This window comes from Montipora foliosa, chromosome 11 (assembly GCF_036669935.1).
Source record: "Montipora foliosa isolate CH-2021 chromosome 11, ASM3666993v2, whole genome shotgun sequence".
In the NCBI taxonomy this organism is placed as follows: Eukaryota; Metazoa; Cnidaria; class Anthozoa; order Scleractinia; family Acroporidae; genus Montipora; species Montipora foliosa.
The window spans coordinates 35,423,391-35,443,212 of NC_090879.1; the positions used below are offsets into that span (position 1 = coordinate 35,423,391).

The 19,822-nt window shown below is 42.1% G+C and overlaps 36 non-coding genes across 36 annotated transcripts; all 36 read right to left on the bottom strand.

The window, feature by feature from the left end:
* Positions 1-3,940: 3,940 nt before the first annotated feature.
* Positions 3,941-4,013, bottom strand: Trnak-uuu (transfer RNA lysine (anticodon UUU)). The gene has a single exon. It is a non-coding gene; the product is annotated as a tRNA-Lys (tRNA).
* Positions 4,014-4,224: 211 nt separating this feature from the next.
* Positions 4,225-4,297, bottom strand: Trnak-uuu (transfer RNA lysine (anticodon UUU)). Its single transcript has one exon. It is a non-coding gene; the product is annotated as a tRNA-Lys (tRNA).
* A 146-nt stretch (positions 4,298-4,443) lies between these two features.
* Trnak-uuu (transfer RNA lysine (anticodon UUU)) lies at positions 4,444-4,516 on the bottom strand. The gene has a single exon. It is a non-coding gene; the product is annotated as a tRNA-Lys (tRNA).
* Positions 4,517-4,663: 147 nt separating this feature from the next.
* Positions 4,664-4,736, bottom strand: Trnak-uuu (transfer RNA lysine (anticodon UUU)). The gene has a single exon. It is a non-coding gene; the product is annotated as a tRNA-Lys (tRNA).
* Positions 4,737-4,883: 147 nt separating this feature from the next.
* On the bottom strand, positions 4,884-4,957 carry Trnak-uuu (transfer RNA lysine (anticodon UUU)). Its single transcript has one exon. It is a non-coding gene; the product is annotated as a tRNA-Lys (tRNA).
* A 178-nt stretch (positions 4,958-5,135) lies between these two features.
* On the bottom strand, positions 5,136-5,208 carry Trnak-uuu (transfer RNA lysine (anticodon UUU)). Its single transcript has one exon. It is a non-coding gene; the product is annotated as a tRNA-Lys (tRNA).
* A 147-nt stretch (positions 5,209-5,355) lies between these two features.
* On the bottom strand, positions 5,356-5,428 carry Trnak-uuu (transfer RNA lysine (anticodon UUU)). Its single transcript has one exon. It is a non-coding gene; the product is annotated as a tRNA-Lys (tRNA).
* Positions 5,429-5,872: 444 nt separating this feature from the next.
* On the bottom strand, positions 5,873-5,945 carry Trnak-uuu (transfer RNA lysine (anticodon UUU)). The gene has a single exon. It is a non-coding gene; the product is annotated as a tRNA-Lys (tRNA).
* Positions 5,946-6,092: 147 nt separating this feature from the next.
* Trnak-uuu (transfer RNA lysine (anticodon UUU)) lies at positions 6,093-6,165 on the bottom strand. Its single transcript has one exon. It is a non-coding gene; the product is annotated as a tRNA-Lys (tRNA).
* A 214-nt stretch (positions 6,166-6,379) lies between these two features.
* Positions 6,380-6,452, bottom strand: Trnak-uuu (transfer RNA lysine (anticodon UUU)). The gene has a single exon. It is a non-coding gene; the product is annotated as a tRNA-Lys (tRNA).
* Positions 6,453-6,896: 444 nt separating this feature from the next.
* On the bottom strand, positions 6,897-6,969 carry Trnak-uuu (transfer RNA lysine (anticodon UUU)). The gene has a single exon. It is a non-coding gene; the product is annotated as a tRNA-Lys (tRNA).
* A 147-nt stretch (positions 6,970-7,116) lies between these two features.
* Trnak-uuu (transfer RNA lysine (anticodon UUU)) lies at positions 7,117-7,189 on the bottom strand. Its single transcript has one exon. It is a non-coding gene; the product is annotated as a tRNA-Lys (tRNA).
* A 147-nt stretch (positions 7,190-7,336) lies between these two features.
* Positions 7,337-7,409, bottom strand: Trnak-uuu (transfer RNA lysine (anticodon UUU)). The gene has a single exon. It is a non-coding gene; the product is annotated as a tRNA-Lys (tRNA).
* Positions 7,410-7,556: 147 nt separating this feature from the next.
* On the bottom strand, positions 7,557-7,629 carry Trnak-uuu (transfer RNA lysine (anticodon UUU)). The gene has a single exon. It is a non-coding gene; the product is annotated as a tRNA-Lys (tRNA).
* Positions 7,630-7,776: 147 nt separating this feature from the next.
* Trnak-uuu (transfer RNA lysine (anticodon UUU)) lies at positions 7,777-7,849 on the bottom strand. Its single transcript has one exon. It is a non-coding gene; the product is annotated as a tRNA-Lys (tRNA).
* Positions 7,850-7,996: 147 nt separating this feature from the next.
* Trnak-uuu (transfer RNA lysine (anticodon UUU)) lies at positions 7,997-8,069 on the bottom strand. The gene has a single exon. It is a non-coding gene; the product is annotated as a tRNA-Lys (tRNA).
* Positions 8,070-8,216: 147 nt separating this feature from the next.
* On the bottom strand, positions 8,217-8,289 carry Trnak-uuu (transfer RNA lysine (anticodon UUU)). Its single transcript has one exon. It is a non-coding gene; the product is annotated as a tRNA-Lys (tRNA).
* A 147-nt stretch (positions 8,290-8,436) lies between these two features.
* Trnak-uuu (transfer RNA lysine (anticodon UUU)) lies at positions 8,437-8,509 on the bottom strand. Its single transcript has one exon. It is a non-coding gene; the product is annotated as a tRNA-Lys (tRNA).
* A 214-nt stretch (positions 8,510-8,723) lies between these two features.
* Trnak-uuu (transfer RNA lysine (anticodon UUU)) lies at positions 8,724-8,796 on the bottom strand. The gene has a single exon. It is a non-coding gene; the product is annotated as a tRNA-Lys (tRNA).
* A 444-nt stretch (positions 8,797-9,240) lies between these two features.
* On the bottom strand, positions 9,241-9,313 carry Trnak-uuu (transfer RNA lysine (anticodon UUU)). Its single transcript has one exon. It is a non-coding gene; the product is annotated as a tRNA-Lys (tRNA).
* Positions 9,314-9,460: 147 nt separating this feature from the next.
* Positions 9,461-9,533, bottom strand: Trnak-uuu (transfer RNA lysine (anticodon UUU)). Its single transcript has one exon. It is a non-coding gene; the product is annotated as a tRNA-Lys (tRNA).
* A 147-nt stretch (positions 9,534-9,680) lies between these two features.
* Positions 9,681-9,753, bottom strand: Trnak-uuu (transfer RNA lysine (anticodon UUU)). Its single transcript has one exon. It is a non-coding gene; the product is annotated as a tRNA-Lys (tRNA).
* Positions 9,754-9,900: 147 nt separating this feature from the next.
* Positions 9,901-9,973, bottom strand: Trnak-uuu (transfer RNA lysine (anticodon UUU)). The gene has a single exon. It is a non-coding gene; the product is annotated as a tRNA-Lys (tRNA).
* Positions 9,974-10,417: 444 nt separating this feature from the next.
* Positions 10,418-10,490, bottom strand: Trnak-uuu (transfer RNA lysine (anticodon UUU)). Its single transcript has one exon. It is a non-coding gene; the product is annotated as a tRNA-Lys (tRNA).
* Positions 10,491-10,637: 147 nt separating this feature from the next.
* Positions 10,638-10,710, bottom strand: Trnak-uuu (transfer RNA lysine (anticodon UUU)). The gene has a single exon. It is a non-coding gene; the product is annotated as a tRNA-Lys (tRNA).
* A 147-nt stretch (positions 10,711-10,857) lies between these two features.
* Trnak-uuu (transfer RNA lysine (anticodon UUU)) lies at positions 10,858-10,930 on the bottom strand. Its single transcript has one exon. It is a non-coding gene; the product is annotated as a tRNA-Lys (tRNA).
* Positions 10,931-11,077: 147 nt separating this feature from the next.
* On the bottom strand, positions 11,078-11,150 carry Trnak-uuu (transfer RNA lysine (anticodon UUU)). Its single transcript has one exon. It is a non-coding gene; the product is annotated as a tRNA-Lys (tRNA).
* A 147-nt stretch (positions 11,151-11,297) lies between these two features.
* Positions 11,298-11,370, bottom strand: Trnak-uuu (transfer RNA lysine (anticodon UUU)). Its single transcript has one exon. It is a non-coding gene; the product is annotated as a tRNA-Lys (tRNA).
* A 224-nt stretch (positions 11,371-11,594) lies between these two features.
* Trnak-uuu (transfer RNA lysine (anticodon UUU)) lies at positions 11,595-11,667 on the bottom strand. The gene has a single exon. It is a non-coding gene; the product is annotated as a tRNA-Lys (tRNA).
* Positions 11,668-11,814: 147 nt separating this feature from the next.
* On the bottom strand, positions 11,815-11,887 carry Trnak-uuu (transfer RNA lysine (anticodon UUU)). Its single transcript has one exon. It is a non-coding gene; the product is annotated as a tRNA-Lys (tRNA).
* Positions 11,888-12,034: 147 nt separating this feature from the next.
* Positions 12,035-12,107, bottom strand: Trnak-uuu (transfer RNA lysine (anticodon UUU)). Its single transcript has one exon. It is a non-coding gene; the product is annotated as a tRNA-Lys (tRNA).
* A 147-nt stretch (positions 12,108-12,254) lies between these two features.
* On the bottom strand, positions 12,255-12,327 carry Trnak-uuu (transfer RNA lysine (anticodon UUU)). Its single transcript has one exon. It is a non-coding gene; the product is annotated as a tRNA-Lys (tRNA).
* Positions 12,328-12,541: 214 nt separating this feature from the next.
* On the bottom strand, positions 12,542-12,614 carry Trnak-uuu (transfer RNA lysine (anticodon UUU)). The gene has a single exon. It is a non-coding gene; the product is annotated as a tRNA-Lys (tRNA).
* Positions 12,615-12,761: 147 nt separating this feature from the next.
* Positions 12,762-12,834, bottom strand: Trnak-uuu (transfer RNA lysine (anticodon UUU)). The gene has a single exon. It is a non-coding gene; the product is annotated as a tRNA-Lys (tRNA).
* Positions 12,835-12,981: 147 nt separating this feature from the next.
* On the bottom strand, positions 12,982-13,054 carry Trnak-uuu (transfer RNA lysine (anticodon UUU)). The gene has a single exon. It is a non-coding gene; the product is annotated as a tRNA-Lys (tRNA).
* Positions 13,055-13,201: 147 nt separating this feature from the next.
* Positions 13,202-13,273, bottom strand: Trnak-uuu (transfer RNA lysine (anticodon UUU)). Its single transcript has one exon. It is a non-coding gene; the product is annotated as a tRNA-Lys (tRNA).
* Between the last annotated feature and the right edge of the window lie 6,549 nt (positions 13,274-19,822).

A 19,822-nucleotide genomic window follows, 5' to 3' on the forward strand; every position in this document is an offset into this window, starting at 1 on the left:
TTACCTTCTGTCTGAAACGAAATCTAGACGCTGACTGCTTCAATAAACTCTTTTGTCGCTTCCTTTGGTCGAGCAGAGAATGTGCAAATTAAACATTGTTTGAATAATTCGTATGCCTGTTCGCATCAAGGGTGACGAAAGTTAAGACTTCGGTACATATTAAATTGTTTTGGGATTTTGTAAACATTGTAATGAAAGAGGTTAGAAGTGCTGTAGCTGAAAACTGGTCTGTAAGCATCGTGCGAATAATTCATAGTGTTCAGTTTTAAGGAGGATTCTATTTCAAAGCATCACAAGAAGCTTGATTTCAATAGGCAGGTTGTTTATGTAATCACCTGTTGCTTCGCTTGCATAATATATCTTCACCTGCAGGTGTGGTAGAATATAAGGTTGATCATGCTCAGTACATGTGAGACTTATAGCCTGTTTAAACGAGAAATATTCTGCGTTAGAACATATTTAAGATGTTTTATTACCAACGTCTTCGATCAAGTTTAACCAACGGTCCAATCGTTAAAAACATCCTTAACATGTTGTATCAAAAGTGGTAACAATATAGCAAAATGCGCAATTTAGCCACGCAAATTTTGAAGCTCAACCTTCCTTGAAATTTAAGAACGCAATAGTGTAACAGCTATCGTAACCTGCTATAGACCCTATGCAAAAATGGCTGCCTTTAAATGATTCTTGTTCATATTCAAAATAGCCCAACTAACCTCGTTCGGAATAACAAATTCTTTAGAATTTTTGTCTCAAAAACGAGGTTAGTTGGGCTATTTTGAATATGAACAAAAGAATCATTTAAAGGCAGCCATATTTGCATAGGGTCTATTGTTTGGTATTGTAAGCAAGTGCCATTGTTTTTAGCGGAGCTCCCGCGGCCAGAACGCCCAGCGGAGCACCATAGGCATGGGACCCATGCGTTGCTTTTCTCATGGCAATCATGGCTTGCGGTATTGCTCCTGGGCGCAAAGGTACGGAGTTGCCGAATAATTTAATAATATCCTAATAATAATAATAATAATAATAATAATAATAATAATAATAATAATAATAATACACCTTTGTCGAGCTTCCGCCATATTGGATTTAAAACGAGGCTAGCCGTGCATGAGTAGCTATGCAAAATGGCGACTGCAACTCCTGAACCCTCGTGCTGGAGCAAATCCTTGAAAAATTTACCCGAACTAAGCTTACGATTTGTCGATGAATGGGCAAAACAAGAAGCAAAAGTACCGAAGAAAGTGTTGATTCGGGGCTATAGTAATTTTTGCGAAGGATATATATTCGACTTGGAAGGTTTGTATCGGCAAAACGTAGCCTTCTCTAAAGTCTCTGTAAGGTTTTGTTTGTGATGTTTGTAATAGCACACATTATCCATTTGAACAGTAAAATCTTCCGGCAAAAACGAAGCCATCATCATGGCTCGGAGTTACAAATCTCAAAGGAAAAACGATGAACCTTGGAAATTACAGGTACGGTAGTGAAATTAGCGTCTGTTACTTATCAAGTTTTATGTGAAAAATGACTTGGACACTGAATGTCGTACTTATCCCATTTAAATACAATTTATCACGCAGGTCACATTAGCAGTGGCCTCTGCAACCAAGGTACTCTCAGCTCGATGTGAATGTGAAGCAGGCATGGGCAAATGCAATCACGTAATAGGTTTACTTTATCTTCTGGCCAACTATCAGGCACTTGGTCTTAAGACTGTCCCTCCCGCCATTTCCAAAACGTCTTTACCTCAAACGTGGAACGTACCAAACAGATCTCAAGGAATAAATCCAGGGGAGGTGCAAGACGTTACAATACAAAGAGTAAAAATGCCCACTTCATCTACAAAGCGGTCAGATGGAATTTGTTCCAACCTCTATAATCCTATTCCTAATGTGATAGGGGACTTAGCTGTTGTTGAAAAGCTACGGAATTTTCTATCAGTACAGCTTCACAGTGCCTTGCCCGCTAGCAACGATGTCTGTCAAGCAAGCTGTAAGTTTGGAAATGTTCCAAAAGGGTCTATGCTTTCATATCAACAGAAAGTCAAACTGTCTAATAAGCCTAAAGTGCACATAAACATTGAAGCACCTGATCCCCCTTCATTTACCTTACCTCCCGTAAATCAAACATACTCCACTGTACTGACCATGTCACAGCAGAATTTCATAGATGGCTTAAAACTTTCTCTTGGTCAGGCAAATTTGTATGAAAAAGAGACCCAGAACCAGGCAGATGATAAATTGTGGCACGAGCTCCGGGCACAAAGATTAACAGCAAGTAAGTTTAAGGATGTCTGTTGCCGCCAAAAAGATTTCGAGTTACTTGCTGAGCGCTTCATGAAGAAAACAATTCAAACAGCTGCAATGAAGTATGGAATTGACAATGACGAAAATGCAGCTACAAGCTATGCTGACATTACACGTCTTAATGTTTATCCATGTGGCATATTGTGAATCCTTCATGTCCTCATTTAGCATGTTCCCCTGACCGGAGAGTTTACGATCCGAGTGAGGCAAATCCATGGTGTACCCTAGAAATAGAAGGCTCTTTGGCTGACTCTGTTGTCGAACTACCATACCCAAAAGAAGTTAACGGTGCACTAAAACTGAAAAAAACTCATAGTTACTACTACCAAGTGAATGGGCCCCTGCTTCTCTCAGAGATTACCTGGGTTGACTTTTTTGTTTTTTGCAAGAATGACTATCACTTAGAAAGAATTAGATCAGATAGTGAAATGCAAACAGCCATGAAGGAGAAGTTGGATCAGTTTTATTTCGAGTTTTTGATTCAGAGATTAATGAAATGCTGACAGTGATTCTATGCTTGTACGTTACTTGTACTTATTTACCAGTCCTTTACATAATCTTGTAAAATAAAATGTGCACACTGGATAGTAGTAATGTGATAAAAGTTACAAACTGTTGAGTTGGAAATAAATAAATGTACATCAAAGGAGTTATTCACTGTCGCATCACTTGTTAGGAAGTAATCAGTTTTGGGGACAGTCATTACTTTGTCGGAGGGGCAGGGCTTTAAAGGAGAAAGGAAGGTATCCAAACTGTTTTCATTAAGGAAACAACATACCAACAGAGCTAGCTTGCAATCTTTGTAATGCTTTCTCTCACATGATGTGAATGTGGATTCCCCTAAACAACTTCCTATTTTTTTTATCTTTCATTTTTAGGCGAACCTTTCCAAATATAACTCACTTATCTCTCACAATCTTACAGTGTTAGAGCAATTATTCTAGACATAGAGACTACAACAAAAATATTTGAAAACTGATTTGTAATCTCAGAATAGTGGCCCTTTCAGATTTGTTAGAAAGCAGCAAACACTCCAAACCTGATTTATTGAACCACCTAACACAAGAGGCTGAACTATGTCAAAGAAATGGTATTCCTTGACCCTGCGTATGGCTCTCTCGACATGTATCCGGAGTCTGGCAATTTCTTGAGTGTTAGAAACCTCTGCTGCTGTGAACTGCTTACCTCCAGAAACATTACAACCCTTACTTTTTCCTAAGAATGGAGGAATCACCAATGTTGCATTCACTTTTTTCAGAAGGTCTTCAATCAAAAACCCCTTATCTGCCATTACCTCAGCCCCTTCTTCTAACAAGTTAAGAATTCCACTTTGACGAGTAATCTCTTTATCTGACACACTTCCCTGGAACAGAGAACTCACAAAGGTAACTGACCCATTTGGGGAAAAATACCTACTAAGCCTTTATAAATGGTGTGGCTCTGATAACAAAAATAAAACTCAGAAATAAGAACTTTGGAACTCGGGGTCTGTACCTTAATCTCTGTGCAGTCCAAAATAACACAGGTATTTGGGTATGTTAGCTTGACACAATCAGGCAAGCTGGCCTTTACCTAAACCTTTGTAGGCTAAATGGGAATCTGACCAAGCATGAAGTAAATGCATTTTATTAATTCGCCCGATATGGGATTTGAACCCATGACCCTCAGATTAAAAGTCTGATGCTCTACCGACTGAGCTAACTGGGCTCATATCTATCTGCCGGGAGAGACAAAGGTTCCTACCGTTTTAGCTGTGTTTTCAATGTTGTGCAGGTTAACATATTATTTCCTTTTCTTTACCACAATGACGAAAAACATGAAAGAATCGAGTGAAAATAGCTGTTAGTTAAAAATGGAAATTTCTTCTGCGTAACCAGCATTAAAAACTAAACAAAGATTGCCAATAATTTTATTAATTCGCCCGATATGGGACTTGAACCCATGACCCTCAGATTAAAAGTCTGATACTCTACCGACTGAGCTAACCGGGCTCATATCCACTTCCCAGGAGCCAGACACAGGATCGTACCGCTTTAGCTGTGTCTTAGCTATTTTAATAGCTGTTAGTTAGAAATGGACATTTTTCCCCGTAACCAGGATTAAAACTAAACAAAGATTGCCGATGATTTTAGTAATTCGCCCGATATGGGACTTGAACCCATGACCCTCAGATTAAAAGTCTGATGCTCTACCGACTGAGCTAACCGGGCTCATATCCACTTCCTAGGAGCCAGACACAGGATCGTACCGCTTTAGCTGTGTCTTAGCTATTTTAATAGCTGTTAGTTAGAAATGGACATTTTTTTCCCGTGACCAGCATTAAAACTAAACAAAGATTGCCGATGATTTTACTAATTCGCCCGATATGGGACTTGAACCCATGACCCTCGGATTAAAAGTCTGATGCTCTACCGACTGAGCTAACCGGGCTCATATCCACTTCCCAGGAGCCAAACACAGGATCGTACCGCCTTAGCTGTGTTTTAGCTATTTTAATAGCTGTTAGTTAGAAATGGACATTTTTTCCGCGTAACCAGCATTAAAACTAAACAAAGATTGCCGATGATTTTAGTAATTCGCCCGATATGGGACTTGAACCCATGACCCTCAGATTAAAAGTCTGATGCTCTACCGACTGAGCTAACCGGTACCGTTTTAGCTGTGTTTTGAATTTCGTCCAGCTTAATATATTATTTCCTTTATTTCAGTAGACCATTTTTACAACAACGAAGAAAGTTATAAAAGAAAAGAGTAAATATTACAAATGGAAAATTCTTCTTGGTAACCAGCATTAAAATTAAACAAAGGTTGCCGACCATTTCATTAATTCGCCCGATATGGGACTTGAACCCATGACCCTCAGATTAAAAGTCTGATGCTCTACCGACTGAGCTAACCGGGCTCATATCCACTTCCCAAGAGCCAGACACAGGATCGTACCGCTTTAGCTGTGTTTTAGCTATTTTAATAGCTGTTAGTTAGAAATGGACATTTTTTCCCCGTAACCAGCATTAAAACTAAACAAAGATTGCCGATCATTTTAGTAATTCGCCCGATATGGGACTTGAACCCATGACCCTCAGATTAAAAGTCTGATGCTCTACCGACTGAGCTAACCGGGCTCATATCCACTTCCCAGGAGCCAGACACAGGATCGTACCGCTTTAGCTGTGTTTTAGCTATTTTAATAGCTGTTAGTTAGAAATGGACATTTCTTCCCCGTAACCAGCATTAAAACTAAACAAAGATTGCCGATGATTTTAGTAATTCGCCCGATATGGGACTTGAACCCATGACCCTCAGATTAAAAGTTTGATGCTCTACTGACTGAGCTAGCCAGAGTCATATTTACTTCCCGGGAGAGACACATGTTCTTGCCGTTTTAGCTTTGTTTTGAATTTTGTCCGGCTTAATATGTTCTTTCCTCTTCTTCAGTAGACCATTTTAACCACAACGAAGAAAAACATGAAAGAATATGGTCAAAATACCTGTTAGCTAGAAATGGAAATTTCTTCTGCGTATCCAGCATTAAAACTAAACAAAAAGTTAGCATGATTTTATTAATTCGCCCGATATGGGAATTAAACCCATGACCCTCAGATTAAAAGTCTGATGCTCTACCGACTGAGCTAACCGGGCTCATATCCACTTCCCAGGAGCCAGACACAGGATCGTACCGCTTTAGCTGTGTTTTAGCTATTTTAATTGCTCTTAGTTAGAAATGGACATTTTTTCCCCGTAACCAGCATTAAAACTAAACAAAGATTGCCGATGATTTTAGTAATTCGCCCGATATGGGACTTGAACCCATGACCCTCAGATTAAAAGTCTGATGCTCTACCGACTGAGCTAACCGGGCTCATATTTACGTCCCGGGCGAGTCACAGGTTCGTACCGTTTTAGCTGTGTTTTGAATTTCGTCCAGCTTAATATATTATTTCCTTTATTTTAGTAGACCATTTTTACTACAACGAAGAAAATTATAAAAGAAAAGAGTAAATATTACAAATGGAAAATTCTTCTTGGTAACCAGCATTAAAATTAAACAAAGGTTACCGATCATTTCATTAATTCGCCCGATATGGGACTTGAACCCATGACCCTCAGATTAAAAGTCTGATGCTCTACCGACTGAGCTAACCGGGCTCATATCCACTTCCCAGGAGCCACACACAGGATAGTATCGCTTTAGCTGTGTTTTAGCTATTTTAATACCTTTTAGTTAGAAATGGACATTTCTTCCCCGTAACCAGCATTAAAACTAAACAAAGATTGCCGATGATTTTAGTAATTCGCCCGATATGGGACTTGAACCCATGACCCTCAGATTAAAAGTTTGATGCTCTACTGAATGAGCTAGCCGGGGTCATATTTACTTCCCGGGAGAGACACATGTTCCTGCCGTTTTAGCTTTGTTTTGAATTTTGTCCGGCTTAATATGTTCTTTCCTCTTCTTCAGTAGACCATTTTAACCACAACGAAGAAAAACATGAAAGAATATAGTCAAAATACCTGTTAGCTAGAAATGGAAATTTCTTCTGCGTATCCAGCATTAAAACTAAACAAAAAGTTAGCATGATTTTATTAATTCGCCCGATATGGGAATTAAACCCATGACCCTCAGATTAAAAGTCTGATGCTCTACCGACTGAGCTAACCGGGCTCATATCCACTTCCCAGGAGCCAGACACAGGATCGTACCGCTTTAGCTGTGTTTTAGCTATTTTAATGGCTGTTAGTTAGAAATGGACATTTTTTCCCCGTAACCAGCATTAAAACTAAACAAAGATTCCCGATGATTTTAGTAATTCGCCCGATATGGGACTTGAACCCATGACCCTCAGATTAAAAGTCTGATGCTCCACCGACTGAGCTAACCGGGCTCATATCCATTTCCCAGGAGCCAGACACAGCATCCTACCGCTTTAGCTGTGTTTTGACTATTTTAATAGCTGTTAGTTAGAAATGGACATTTTTTCCCCGAAACCAGCAGTAAAACTAAACAAAGATTGCCGATGTTTTTAGTAATTCGCCCGATATGGGACTTGAACCCATGACCCTCAGATTAAAAGTCTGATGCTCTACCGACTGAGCTAACCGGGCTCATATCCACTTCCCAAGAGCCAGACACAGGATCGTACCGCTTTAGCTGTGTTTTAGCTATTTTACTAGCTGTTAGTTAGAAATGGACATTTTTTCCCCGTAACCAGCATTAAAACTAAACAAAGATTGCCGATCATTTTAGTAATTCGCCCGATATGGGACTTGAACCCATGACCCTCAGATTAAAAGTCTGATGCTCTACCGACTGAGCTAACCGGGCTCATATCCACTTCCCAGGAGCCAGACACAGGATCGTACCGCTTTAGCTGTGTTTTAGCTATTTTAATAGCTGTTAGTTAGAAATGGACATTTTTTCCCCGAAACCAGCATTAAAACTAAACAAAGATTGCCGATGATTTTAGTAATTCGCCCGATATGGGACTTGAACCCATGACCCTCAGATTAAAAGTCTGATGCTCTACCGACTGAGCTAACCGGGCTCATATCCACTTCCCAGGAGCCAGACACAGGATCGTACCGCTTTAGCTGTGTTTTAGCTATTTTAATAGCTCTTAGTTAGAAATGGACATTTTTTCCCCGTGACCAGCATTAAAACTAAACAAAGATTGCCGATGATTTTAGTAATTCGCCCGATATGGGACTTGAACCCATGACCCTCAGATTAAAAGTCTGTTGCTCTACCGACTGAGCTAACCGGGCTCATATCCACTTCCCAGGAGCCAGACACAGGATCGTACCGCTTTAGCTGTGTTTTAGCTATTTTAATAGCTCTTAGTTAGAAATGGACATTTTTTCCCCGTGACCAGCATTAAAACTAAACAAAGATTGCCGATGATTTTAGTAATTCGCCCGATATGGGACTTGAACCCATGACCCTCAGATTAAAAGTCTGTTGCTCTACCGACTGAGCTAACCGGGCTCATATCCACTTCCCAGGAGCCAGACACAGGATCGTACCGCTTTAGCTGTGTTTTACCTATTTTAATTGCTCTTAGTTAGAAATGGACATTTTTTCCCCGTGACCAGCATTAAAACTAAACAAAGATTGCCGATGATTTTAGTAGTTCGCCCGATATGGGACTTGAACCCATGACCCTCAGATTAAAAGTCTGATGCTCTACCGACTGAGCTAACCGGGCTCATATTTACCTCCCGGGCGAGTCACAGGTTCGTACCGTTTTAGCTGTGTTTTGAATTTCGTCCAGCTTAATATATTATTTCCTTTATTTTAGTAGACCATTTTTACTACAACGAAGAAAATTATAAAAGAAAAGAGTAAATATTACAAATGGAAAATTCTTCTTGGTAACCAGCATTAAAATTAAACAAAGGTTACCGATCATTTCATTAATTCGCCCGATATGGGACTTGAACCCATGACCCTCAGATTAAAAGTCTGATGCTCTACCGACTGAGTTAACCGGGCTCATATCCACTTCCCAGGAGCCACACACAGGATCGTATCGCTTTAGCTGTGTTTTAGCTATTTTAATACCTTTTAGTTAGAAATGGACATTTCTTCCCCGTAACCAGCATTAAAACTAAACAAAGATTGCCGATGATTTTAGTAATTCGCCCGATATGGGACTTGAACCCATGACCCTCAGATTAAAAGTTTGATGCTCTACTGAATGAGCTAGCCGGGGTCATATTTACTTCCCGGGAGAGACACATGTTCCTGCCGTTTTAGCTTTGTTTTGAATTTTGTCCGGCTTAATATGTTCTTTCCTCTTCTTCAGTAGACCATTTTAACCACAACGAAGAAAAACATGAAAGAATATAGTCAAAATACCTGTTAGCTAGAAATGGAAATTTCTTCTGCGTATCCAGCATTAAAACTAAACAAAAAGTTAGCATGATTTTATTAATTCGCCCGATATGGGAATTAAACCCATGACCCTCAGATTAAAAGTCTGATGCTCTACCGACTGAGCTAACCGGGCTCATATCCACTTCCCAGGAGCCAGACACAGGATCGTACCGCTTTAGCTGTGTTTTAGCTATTTTAATAGCTGTTAGTTTGAAATGGACATTTTTTCCCCGTAACCAGCATTAAAACTAAACAAAGATTCCCGATGATTTTAGTAATTCGCCCGATATAGGACTTGAACCCATGACCCTCAGATTAAAAGTCTGATGCTCTACCGACTGAGCTAACCGGGCTCATATCCATTTCCCAGGAGCCAGACACAGCATCCTACCGCTTTAGCTGTGTTTTGACTATTTTAATAGCTGTTAGTTAGAAATGGACATTTTTTCCCCGAAACCAGCAGTAAAACTAAACAAAGATTGCCGATGTTTTTAGTAATTCGCCCGATATGGGACTTGAACCCATGACCCTCAGATTAAAAGTCTGATGCTCTACCGACTGAGCTAACCGGGCTCATATCCACTTCCCAAGAGCCAGACACAGGATCGTACCGCTTTAGCTGTGTTTTAGCTATTTTAATAGCTGTTAGTTAGAAATGGACATTTTTTCCCCGAAACCAGCATTAAAACTAAACAAAGATTGCCGATGATTTTAGTAATTCGCCCGATATGGGACTTGAACCCATGACCCTCAGATTAAAAGTCTGATGCTCTACCGACTGAGTTAACCGGGCTCATATCCACTTCCCAGGAGCCACACACAGGATCGTATCGCTTTAGCTGTGTTTTAGCTATTTTAATACCTTTTAGTTAGAAATGGACATTTCTTCCCCGTAACCAGCATTAAAACTAAACAAAGATTGCCGATGATTTTAGTAATTCGCCCGATATGGGACTTGAACCCATGACCCTCAGATTAAAAGTTTGATGCTCTACTGAATGAGCTAGCCGGGGTCATATTTACTTCCCGGGAGAGACACATGTTCCTGCCGTTTTAGCTTTGTTTTGAATTTTGTCCGGCTTAATATGTTCTTTCCTCTTCTTCAGTAGACCATTTTAACCACAACGAAGAAAAACATGAAAGAATATAGTCAAAATACCTGTTAGCTAGAAATGGAAATTTCTTCTGCGTATCCAGCATTAAAACTAAACAAAAAGTTAGCATGATTTTATTAATTCGCCCGATATGGGAATTAAACCCATGACCCTCAGATTAAAAGTCTGATGCTCTACCGACTGAGCTAACCGGGCTCATATCCACTTCCCAGGAGCCAGACACAGGATCGTACCGCTTTAGCTGTGTTTTAGCTATTTTAATAGCTGTTAGTTAGAAATGGACATTTTTTCCCCGTAACCAGCATTAAAACTAAACAAAGATTCCCGATGATTTTAGTAATTCGCCCGATATAGGACTTGAACCCATGACCCTCAGATTAAAAGTCTGATGCTCTACCGACTAAGCTAACCGGGCTCATATCCATTTCCCAGGAGCCAGACACAGCATCCTACCGCTTTAGCTGTGTTTTGACTATTTTAATAGCTGTTAGTTAGAAATGGACATTTTTTCCCCGAAACCAGCAGTAAAACTAAACAAAGATTGCCGATGTTTTTAGTAATTCGCCCGATATGGGACTTGAACCCATGACCCTCAGATTAAAAGTCTGATGCTCTACCGACTGAGCTAACCGGGCTCATATCCACTTCCCAAGAGCCAGACACAGGATCGTACCGCTTTAGCTGTGTTTTAGCTATTTTAATAGCTGTTAGTTAGAAATGGACATTTTTTCCCCGTAACCAGCATTAAAACTAAACAAAGATTGCCGATCATTTTAGTAATTCGCCCGATATGGGACTTGAACCCATGACCCTCAGATTAAAAGTCTGATGCTCTACCGACTGAGCTAACCGGGCTCATATCCACTTCCCAGGAGCCAGACACAGGATCGTACCGCTTTAGCTGTGTTTTAGCTATTTTAATAGCTGTTAGTTAGAAATGGACATTTCTTCCCCGTAACCAGCATTAAAACTAAACAAAGATTGCCGATGATTTTAGTAATTCGCCCGATATGGGACTTGAACCCATGACCCTCAGATTAAAAGTTTGATGCTCTACTGACTGAGCTAGCCAGGGTCATATTTACTTCCCGGGAGAGACACATGTTCTTGCCGTTTTAGCTTTGTTTTGAATTTTGTCCGGCTTAATATGTTCTTTCCTCTTCTTCAGTAGACCATTTTAACCACAACGAAGAAAAACATGAAAGAATATGGTCAAAATACCTGTTAGCTAGAAATGGAAATTTCTTCTGCGTATCCAGCATTAAAACTAAACAAAAAGTTAGCATGATTTTATTAATTCGCCCGATATGGGAATTAAACCCATGACCCTCAGATTAAAAGTCTGATGCTCTACCGACTGAGCTAACCGGGCTCATATCCACTTCCCAGGAGCCAGACACAGGATCGTACCGCTTTAGCTGTGTTTTAGCTATTTTAATAGCTGTTAGTTAGAAATGGACATTTTTTCCCCGTAACCAGCATTAAAACTAAACAAAGATTGCCGATGATTTTAGTAATTCGCCCGATATGGGACTTGAACCCATGACCCTCAGATTAAAAGTCTGATGCTCTACCGACTGAGCTAACCGGGCTCATATCCACTTCCCAGGAGCCAGACACAGGATCGTACCGCTTTAGCTGTGTTTTAGCTATTTTAATAGCTGTTAGTTAGAAATGGACATTTTTTCCCCGTGACCAGCATTAAAACTAAACAAAGATTGCCGATGATTTTAGTAATTCGCCCGATATGGGACTTGAACCCATGACCCTCAGATTAAAAGTCTGTTGCTCTACCGACTGAGCTAACCGGGCTCATATCCACTTCCCAGGAGCCAGACACAGGATCGTACCGCTTTAGCTGTGTTTTACCTATTTTAATTGCTCTTAGTTAGAAATGGACATTTTTTCCCCGTGACCAGCATTAAAACTAAACAAAGATTGCCGATGATTTTAGTAATTCGCCCGATATGGGACTTGAACCCATGACCCTCAGATTAAAAGTCTGATGCTCTACCGACTGAGCTAACCGGGCTCATATTTACCTCCCGGGCGAGTCACAGGTTCGTACCGTTTTAGCTGTGTTTTGAATTTCGTCCAGCTTAATATATTATTTCCTTTATTTTAGTAGACCATTTTTACTACAACGAAGAAAATTATAAAAGAAAAGAGTAAATATTACAAATGGAAAATTCTTCTTGGTAACCAGCATTAAAACTAAACAAAGATTGCCGATGATTTTAGTAATTCGCCCGATATGGGACTTGAACCCATGACCCTCAGATTAAAAGTCTGATGCTCTACCGACTGAGCTAACCAAGCTCATATCCACTTCCCGGGAGCCAGACACAGGATCCTACCGCTTTAGCTGTGTTTTAGCTATTTTAATAGCTGTTAGTTAGAAATGGACATTTTTTCCCCGTAACCAGCAGTAATACTAAACAAAGATTGCCGATGATTTTAGTAATTCGCCCGATATGGGACTTGAACCCATGACCCTCAGATTAAAAGTCTGATGTTCTACCGAGTGAGCTAACCGGGCTCATATCCACTTTCCAGGAGCCAGACACAGGATCGTACCGCTTTAGCTGTGTTTTAGCTATTTTAATAGCTGTTAGTTAGAAATGGACATTTTTTCCCCGTGACCAGCATTAAAACTAAACAAAGATTGCCGATGATTTTAGTAATTCGCCCGATATGGGACTTGAACCCATGACCCTCAGATTAAAAGTCTGATGTTCTACCGACTGAGCTAACCGGGCTCATATCCACTTTCCAGGAGCCAGACACAGGATCGTACCGCTTTAGCTGTGTTTTAGCTATTTTAATAGCTGTTAGTTAGAAATGGACATTTTTTCCCCGTGACCAGCATTAAAACTAAACAAAGATTGCCGATGATTTTAGTAATTCGCCCGATATGGGACTTGAACCCATGACCCTCAGATTAAAAGTCTGATGCTCTACGACTGAGCTAACCGGGCTCATATTTACGTCCCGGGCGAGACACAGGTTCGTACCGTTTTCGCTGTGTTTTGAGTTTTGTCCAACCTAATATATTATTTCCTTTACTTCAGTAGACCACTTTTACCACAACGAAGAAAATTATGAAAGAAAAGAGTAAAAATTAGAAATGGAAAATTCTTCTTGGTTTTTTTTTTTTGTATTTGAGGCGGTCCCAAGGGCGGAGTGCAATGCCCAAGGGCCATACAACGCGGGAAGATGACATAACACGCCTCACGTGAGGGAGCACCCCCTAAACGGGGCCGGCTCGCCAAACTCGCCAGGGAGTCGAACCCTGCCTCACGGAAAAAACCACAAAGCCAGAAACCGGTCCAGGTCAATCCACAGAAAAAAAACAAAACTTTCAAGGCTCAATGTAATACCGAATCATGTCCAAAAGGCGAAGTCCAGAAGCCGGTCCGAGTCCTAATCCAGAGAAAAACACTGAAAGGGTTGTATTCAAGAGATGCCTCGTCTGCCTTACACTCAAGAATAACAACCCCACACGAGCCAAATCATATCCAAAACCAGAGTCCAAGTCAAAAACCGAATTAAAGCACAAAAATTAAAACCAGGCAAAAATAGCCAAAGGTCATAAAAGCATCATTGAAAAGGCAATAAAGAGAAGAAAAACAAAACTAAAAGGCCATTTTAAAAACACCATCACACACACTACCAATAACCCCATTAGCACCCCATTGCTTATGAAAAACCTTACGACGTCTAGCAGAACGAAAACGATGAAAGAAAACAGGAAGAAAGAAACGCAGCCGAGCCTTGATGGAGCAAATAAGGGCGACAGCACTAGGTCGGACGGAGCGAAAACAAAAGTCATTCCTTTGAGACCAGATGAAAAATTTACACACGTTAAGAATATAACAAAAAACCTTAGGAACTATACGAAGATCAGCCTCAGAGAATCCAAAAAGTAGATGACGAACGTCCAACGAAGGGGCATCGACAGAAAAGGTAGAAAGAAGGGTTTGAACCCAATCAACACCGCTCCTCGCGAGAGGACAGCGAAAGAACAAATGAGCGGGCGTCTCCAAAGCAGCACCACAAAAACAGGCGGCAGGAACATCAAGGCCAAAAGAAATGAGACGATCCGCAGTGTACAGTACTCCATGGGCAATCTTCCAGTTTAGATCGGAAACAGGCCTATCCAAAGGTAAAAAGTACAAAGAGGCCCAGGTGGACTTCCAATCAATGGGGCCATAGATGGGAGAAAACTTAGAGACACAATGGGGAATACACGGAGACAAAGAAAGAAGCAGAACATAACAACTTTTAGTAGAAACAGAAGCGACAGCAACCGGGTCAACATGCTGGGACGAGCCTACAACCAAACTCGATGAAGAAGAAGAGGAGCCCTGAATGGCACCCCAGGCCCGAAGAAGAGAGGCATAAAAAGGAGGAAGACGTTCAGGGGCGAAAGATGCTGGATTTGAAAACACATCGTGAGGGGCTGCGCCAAAACGATCAAAAAACCAGAAGGTGAGCAGAGAAACCCACCCGCTGGGCGACACAACCATACGCCGAACCCACTGCACAAGCAGAGCATAAACTTTATGGCGAACGGAAACAACTGAGAAATCTCCGGCAGACTTTGGGTGGACGACTACAGCACGAGCAACTAAGTCCTTCTTTCCACCCCAAAAGAAGCTAAAAAGAATAGTATTTAGTTCGGACAAGACCCACACTGGCATGGGCAAGAGGGAAGCCACGTACCACATCCTAGAGAGCGCAAGGGCATTGGCAACCAAAGCCCTGCCAGTAAATGATAAGTGACGAGAACGCCAGGAATTGAGGCAGCGCGTGACCGCATCTAAACGAGGCCTCCAATTACATTTGTCCAAATTCCCGTTCCCAAGGAACACACCAAGTACTTTGATCTTTTCAGACGTCCACTGAATAGGAACAGGACAATCCGAACGGTGGACCCAACCACCAAGCCAGAGACCCTCACATTTCTCCATGTTCAGCTTGGCACCCGTGCCCCTCTCAAATTTATCATAAACGCAAAAAACAGCACGAATAGCGTCGTCCGAAGAGGCAATAACAGAGGTATCGTCGGCGTACAAGGAGAGGACAGGAAGGCAGGAAGGAACGTTAGGCAAGCGAAGACCAATAATATTAGGATGCGCACGAAGATTAACTGCAAGAACCTCGATGGAGATAATGTAGAGGAGAGGCGACAAGGGACACCCCTGCCGCACCCCCCGAGAAGGCAAGAAGAACTTGCTAGTGTAACCATTGACGAGCACGGCGCTCCGGACACCGGCGTACAGAAGGCGAACCCAAGAAATAAAGGACTTTCCAAAACCCATGTGCTGAAGAGTCGTAAAGAGACACTCCCAGTCAACCCGGTCAAAAGCTTTTTCTTGGTCGAGGGACAGGATAGCAAGGGGGAGCCTGGTCCCATGGGCATACTGAACCACATCTCTCAACAGGGAAACATTTTCGCCGATAAAGCGGCCCTTCACACCACACGTTTGATCCGGATGAATGACGTGGTGGAGGACCTTTAAAAGTCTCCCAGCCAGTGCACGAGCACATATCTTATAATCACAATTAAGCAGACTAATGGGCCTCCAGTTCTTATGGGAGAGCCTATCACCCTTTTTAAAAATTAGAGTAATTAACGCCGTACGCTGAGAAGTGGGCAAAAAGCCAGAACAATAAGAGGCATTAAATACTTCAACTAAATCAGAGCCCAAAACATCCCAAAAGGTTCGGTAGAACTCGATGGGTAAACCATCCGAACCAGGAGATTTACCAGAGGCTAAACCCTCCATAGCAACACGAGCCTCCTCCACAGTTAGCAAACCCTCACACAACTCGCTCTGCGCAGGAGACAAGAAGGCAGAGAGAGAATCCAGCAGGTCGCTCTGCTCAGATGGATCCGTCACAGCAGCAGAAAAAAGGGATGAGTAAAACTCCACCCAAGAATCGCAAATTGCATTGATTTCAGTGGCCAAGGAACCATCATCGGATCGCATGGCAGAAATCCAACCATCAGACCCTCGCTTCTTCTCCAGTCTTAAAAAGAACTTAGTAGAAGACTCGCCCTCCTCAGCCCACCTGGTGCGAGAACGAATCCGAGCACCGTCAGCCTCTTTAGCATCCAGCTCACTAATTCGGTTAGAAACATTCTCGAAAACCGGAAGAAGAGAAACATTGCCAGCATCAATCTTATCCTTCAAATGAGAGTAGAGGCTCGAAAGAATGGAACGAGAGGAATGCCTCACAGAAGAAGCCCCAACAGAAAAACGTACCGCCAATCCTTTTAAATGCTCTTTGCCTCGATCCCACCAAGCCTGAAGGGACCGAAAAGAACGTTTCTGGATACGCCACACAGCCCAGAAATGACTTACAGCTTCAACAAAGTCGGAGTTGGCCAGAAGAGACACATTAAGCTTCCATCTCCCCGGCCCACGAGGGAGGGGGGAAGGAATGCTACAACGGAGAGAGACAACTGAATGATCCGAATAAGGACAAGGGAGAATGGCACAGTCACTGACGTGGTGGACCCAAGGGAAAGGGCACCCGATCAGGTCGATACGGGAAGCCACGGAACCATCGGGCTTCATCCACGTAAAACTAGAGAGCGCAGGGTGAAGATGCCGCCAAATGTCCACCATACAGCAATCGTCAAAAACAGAACACAAAGCACTAGAGCTCTCACGAGAATCATCCAAGGGATTAGGCCCTCGGCGATCCAAAGAGCGGTCGAACACTGCGTTAAAGTCCCCCAAATTTAAGGTTGGTATAGCTGGATCAACCGAGTCAGAAATAAAATCAAAAAACGCCTTCTTATCCGGATTTCGATTAGGTGCATAGATGCAAGCCAGCCTAAAGGAGACCTCATCCAGCTTAAACTCAGCCATGATGAAACGCCCCCTCTTGTCGGCAACAGATTTAGTCAACACAAAACGGTGGCGAAAGAGCAAAGCCACTCCACAGGAATGTGCAGAGCCAGGGGAAGATACTACGGAATAACCGTATGGGGAAAACCAAGAGCTGCAGTCCTGACAAGAGGACGCATGTGTCTCCTGCAGGGCAACGAAATCGGCAGAAAAATGAGACATCCATTGAAGGAGAGACAATCGTTTATTAACATCCCTTAAACCGTTAACGTTTAGAGTTAAGATACGAGCACAATCCATAATGAAGAGAAAGTGCAAAAATAAAAACAAGACCACCAAAAAAGTCAGAAAAAAACCTCAAGCCTCAAGACTGCTTCGCAGTCTTGGGCCTAGAAGGCCTCTCTAGTGGAATATTCGGTACGTATTGACGACGCGACTTCGCCTCCAAAGGAGACGCCTTACGCCTCAGAGAGGCAAACAAACCCGATTTAGTCTTCTTCTGTAAAGACGAAGACTGATATTCCTGCAAAACACTATGGGAATCCTGGGAAGGCGGAGCCTCCTCACAAGGTACAGCTGCCGGAGCTATTGGAGCCTCCTTAGAGGCCCCGGAGACAACAAGTTCAAGGCTATCGGCAGATAAAGCCTCAGCCTCCGGCAAGGGGCTAACAATCTGCCCGTCATTCATACTAACAACAGGGGAGGCGTGAGAGCACGCAACATCAGAAGTTACTGAGGCATTATTCTCACATTCACCAGACATAGGGTCAGAGACCGAGATAGGCACGCCCGTCAACCCGCCATCACTTTTAGAAGCCACAGGGGGCTCATCTGCAGACGACAAAGACCGAGGACGAGACTCAACACTAAAAACAGGAGCCTCAGAAACGGAAGGCTCATTTAAACAAGGGAGACTCGCCGCTCTCGACCGGACAGAAGGCTCGTTTTTGTCCTCAACACTATCATTGCCCAGAGAGCACGCACTCGCCACCTTAGAAATGGCGCTGTCCACGGTGACTTGCTGAGAGAAAGCAGCTTGGCCACCAGACGCTGAAGACATCTTGGAGCAAGCGTCTTCACCCGAGGAGATAGAATCGTCATCATTAACATCATCATCATCATCATCAGCAGCAGCAGCACCACGTAAAGCGCCAGTTATTATAGGCAGAACAGCCGGACCAGATGTTCCCAACGAAGAGGAGCCAGCAACGCCTCTGGCAACCTCGGCAAAAGAAGGACGGGAGACGAGACACGCACGGGCAAAATGACCTGTACCCCCACAACGACGGCATTTATCGCGGTTCGGGCAATCAGCGGCACGATGCCCCTCAGCCGAACACATATTGCACACCAGCGGTTGACCGCGGTACCAAGTCCGAACGTAATAGCCCCGAACCATTAAGTAGCGGGGCGGGGGCTCTTTCATAACAATAGAGACCAGGACTGTGCCAGTTGAAATACTTGGATGAGACAAGTAAGTCTGGCGCTTAACAGACTTGATTGCTCCATAGGGTTCAAAAGCAGCGCGAATGTCGGCCTCAGGCTCCTCAAAGGGATAATCAAATATGTGGATGAGCGTGGTCGGAGGACCACCACCCAACACCCGACACCACATGCCAAAAAGGCGAACACCTTCCCTTTCCTTTGCGGAACGATAATTCTCCGCCTCACGGAAAGTTACACGAACCACATCATAGCCCACCTGAACGGCCCTCACCGTTTCAGGGGCAAAATAACTCAAAACAGCATCCAATATCTCATCCCGTCGCTTGTCAGACAGCTTGCGACCAACTTGGATGTTGATAGTTAGCGGCAACATAGTAAGAAGTAACTAAATAGTTATTTCTCTATTAATATTTGGATCTGTTAACAATATTTCACTTCAAGAATAAATTCGTTAATTTAACTTCAAGAAAAAAAAAAACTCTTTCAATTTAAAAGATACTTCTCTTAATGTACTTGCAATTAAAGTTCCTTACTACTACAATAATGATTCACTCAGAGAATAAGTGCTCAGAAATACAACTACAGAATATTGAAATACGTCCAACTACTGATAGATTCCTTACTACTACAAAAGCAATTAACTCTTTTAATATTTTAAACTGTGTTAGCTTATCAGCTACTACAATGTATGACTACAAGAATAAATTCTTCAGCGTACTTCAAAAAGTCCTTTTAATTTAAAAGGTACTTTTCTTAATATGCTTTTAACTTAAGTCCCTTACTACTACAATAAAAGATTCAGTTGGAGAATAAGTGCTCCAAAATACTACAGTATATTGAAATAAATCCAACTACTTCTAAATTAAACAAAGAATAAATACTATGAACTTAATTGAAGTAAAAATATCTTTCGACTCGAAAGACACTTCCCTCAATATACTTAAACTAAGTTTTCTTACTACTACAAGAGTGATTCAGTCGGAGAAAAGGTGGTCACAAATACAACTACAGTATAATGAAATGTATCAAACTATTAATAAATTGATGACGGAGAATAAATACCTTGGACTAAATTCAAGAAAAGATATCTTTCAACTTGAAAAATACCTCTCTTAATACTAAGATAACTTACAATTAAAGTTAACACAATATATAGCTTAAATTCCTTACTATAGAGCTCAAACAAACGATAAACAAAAGAAGACAAACCCAAAAAGG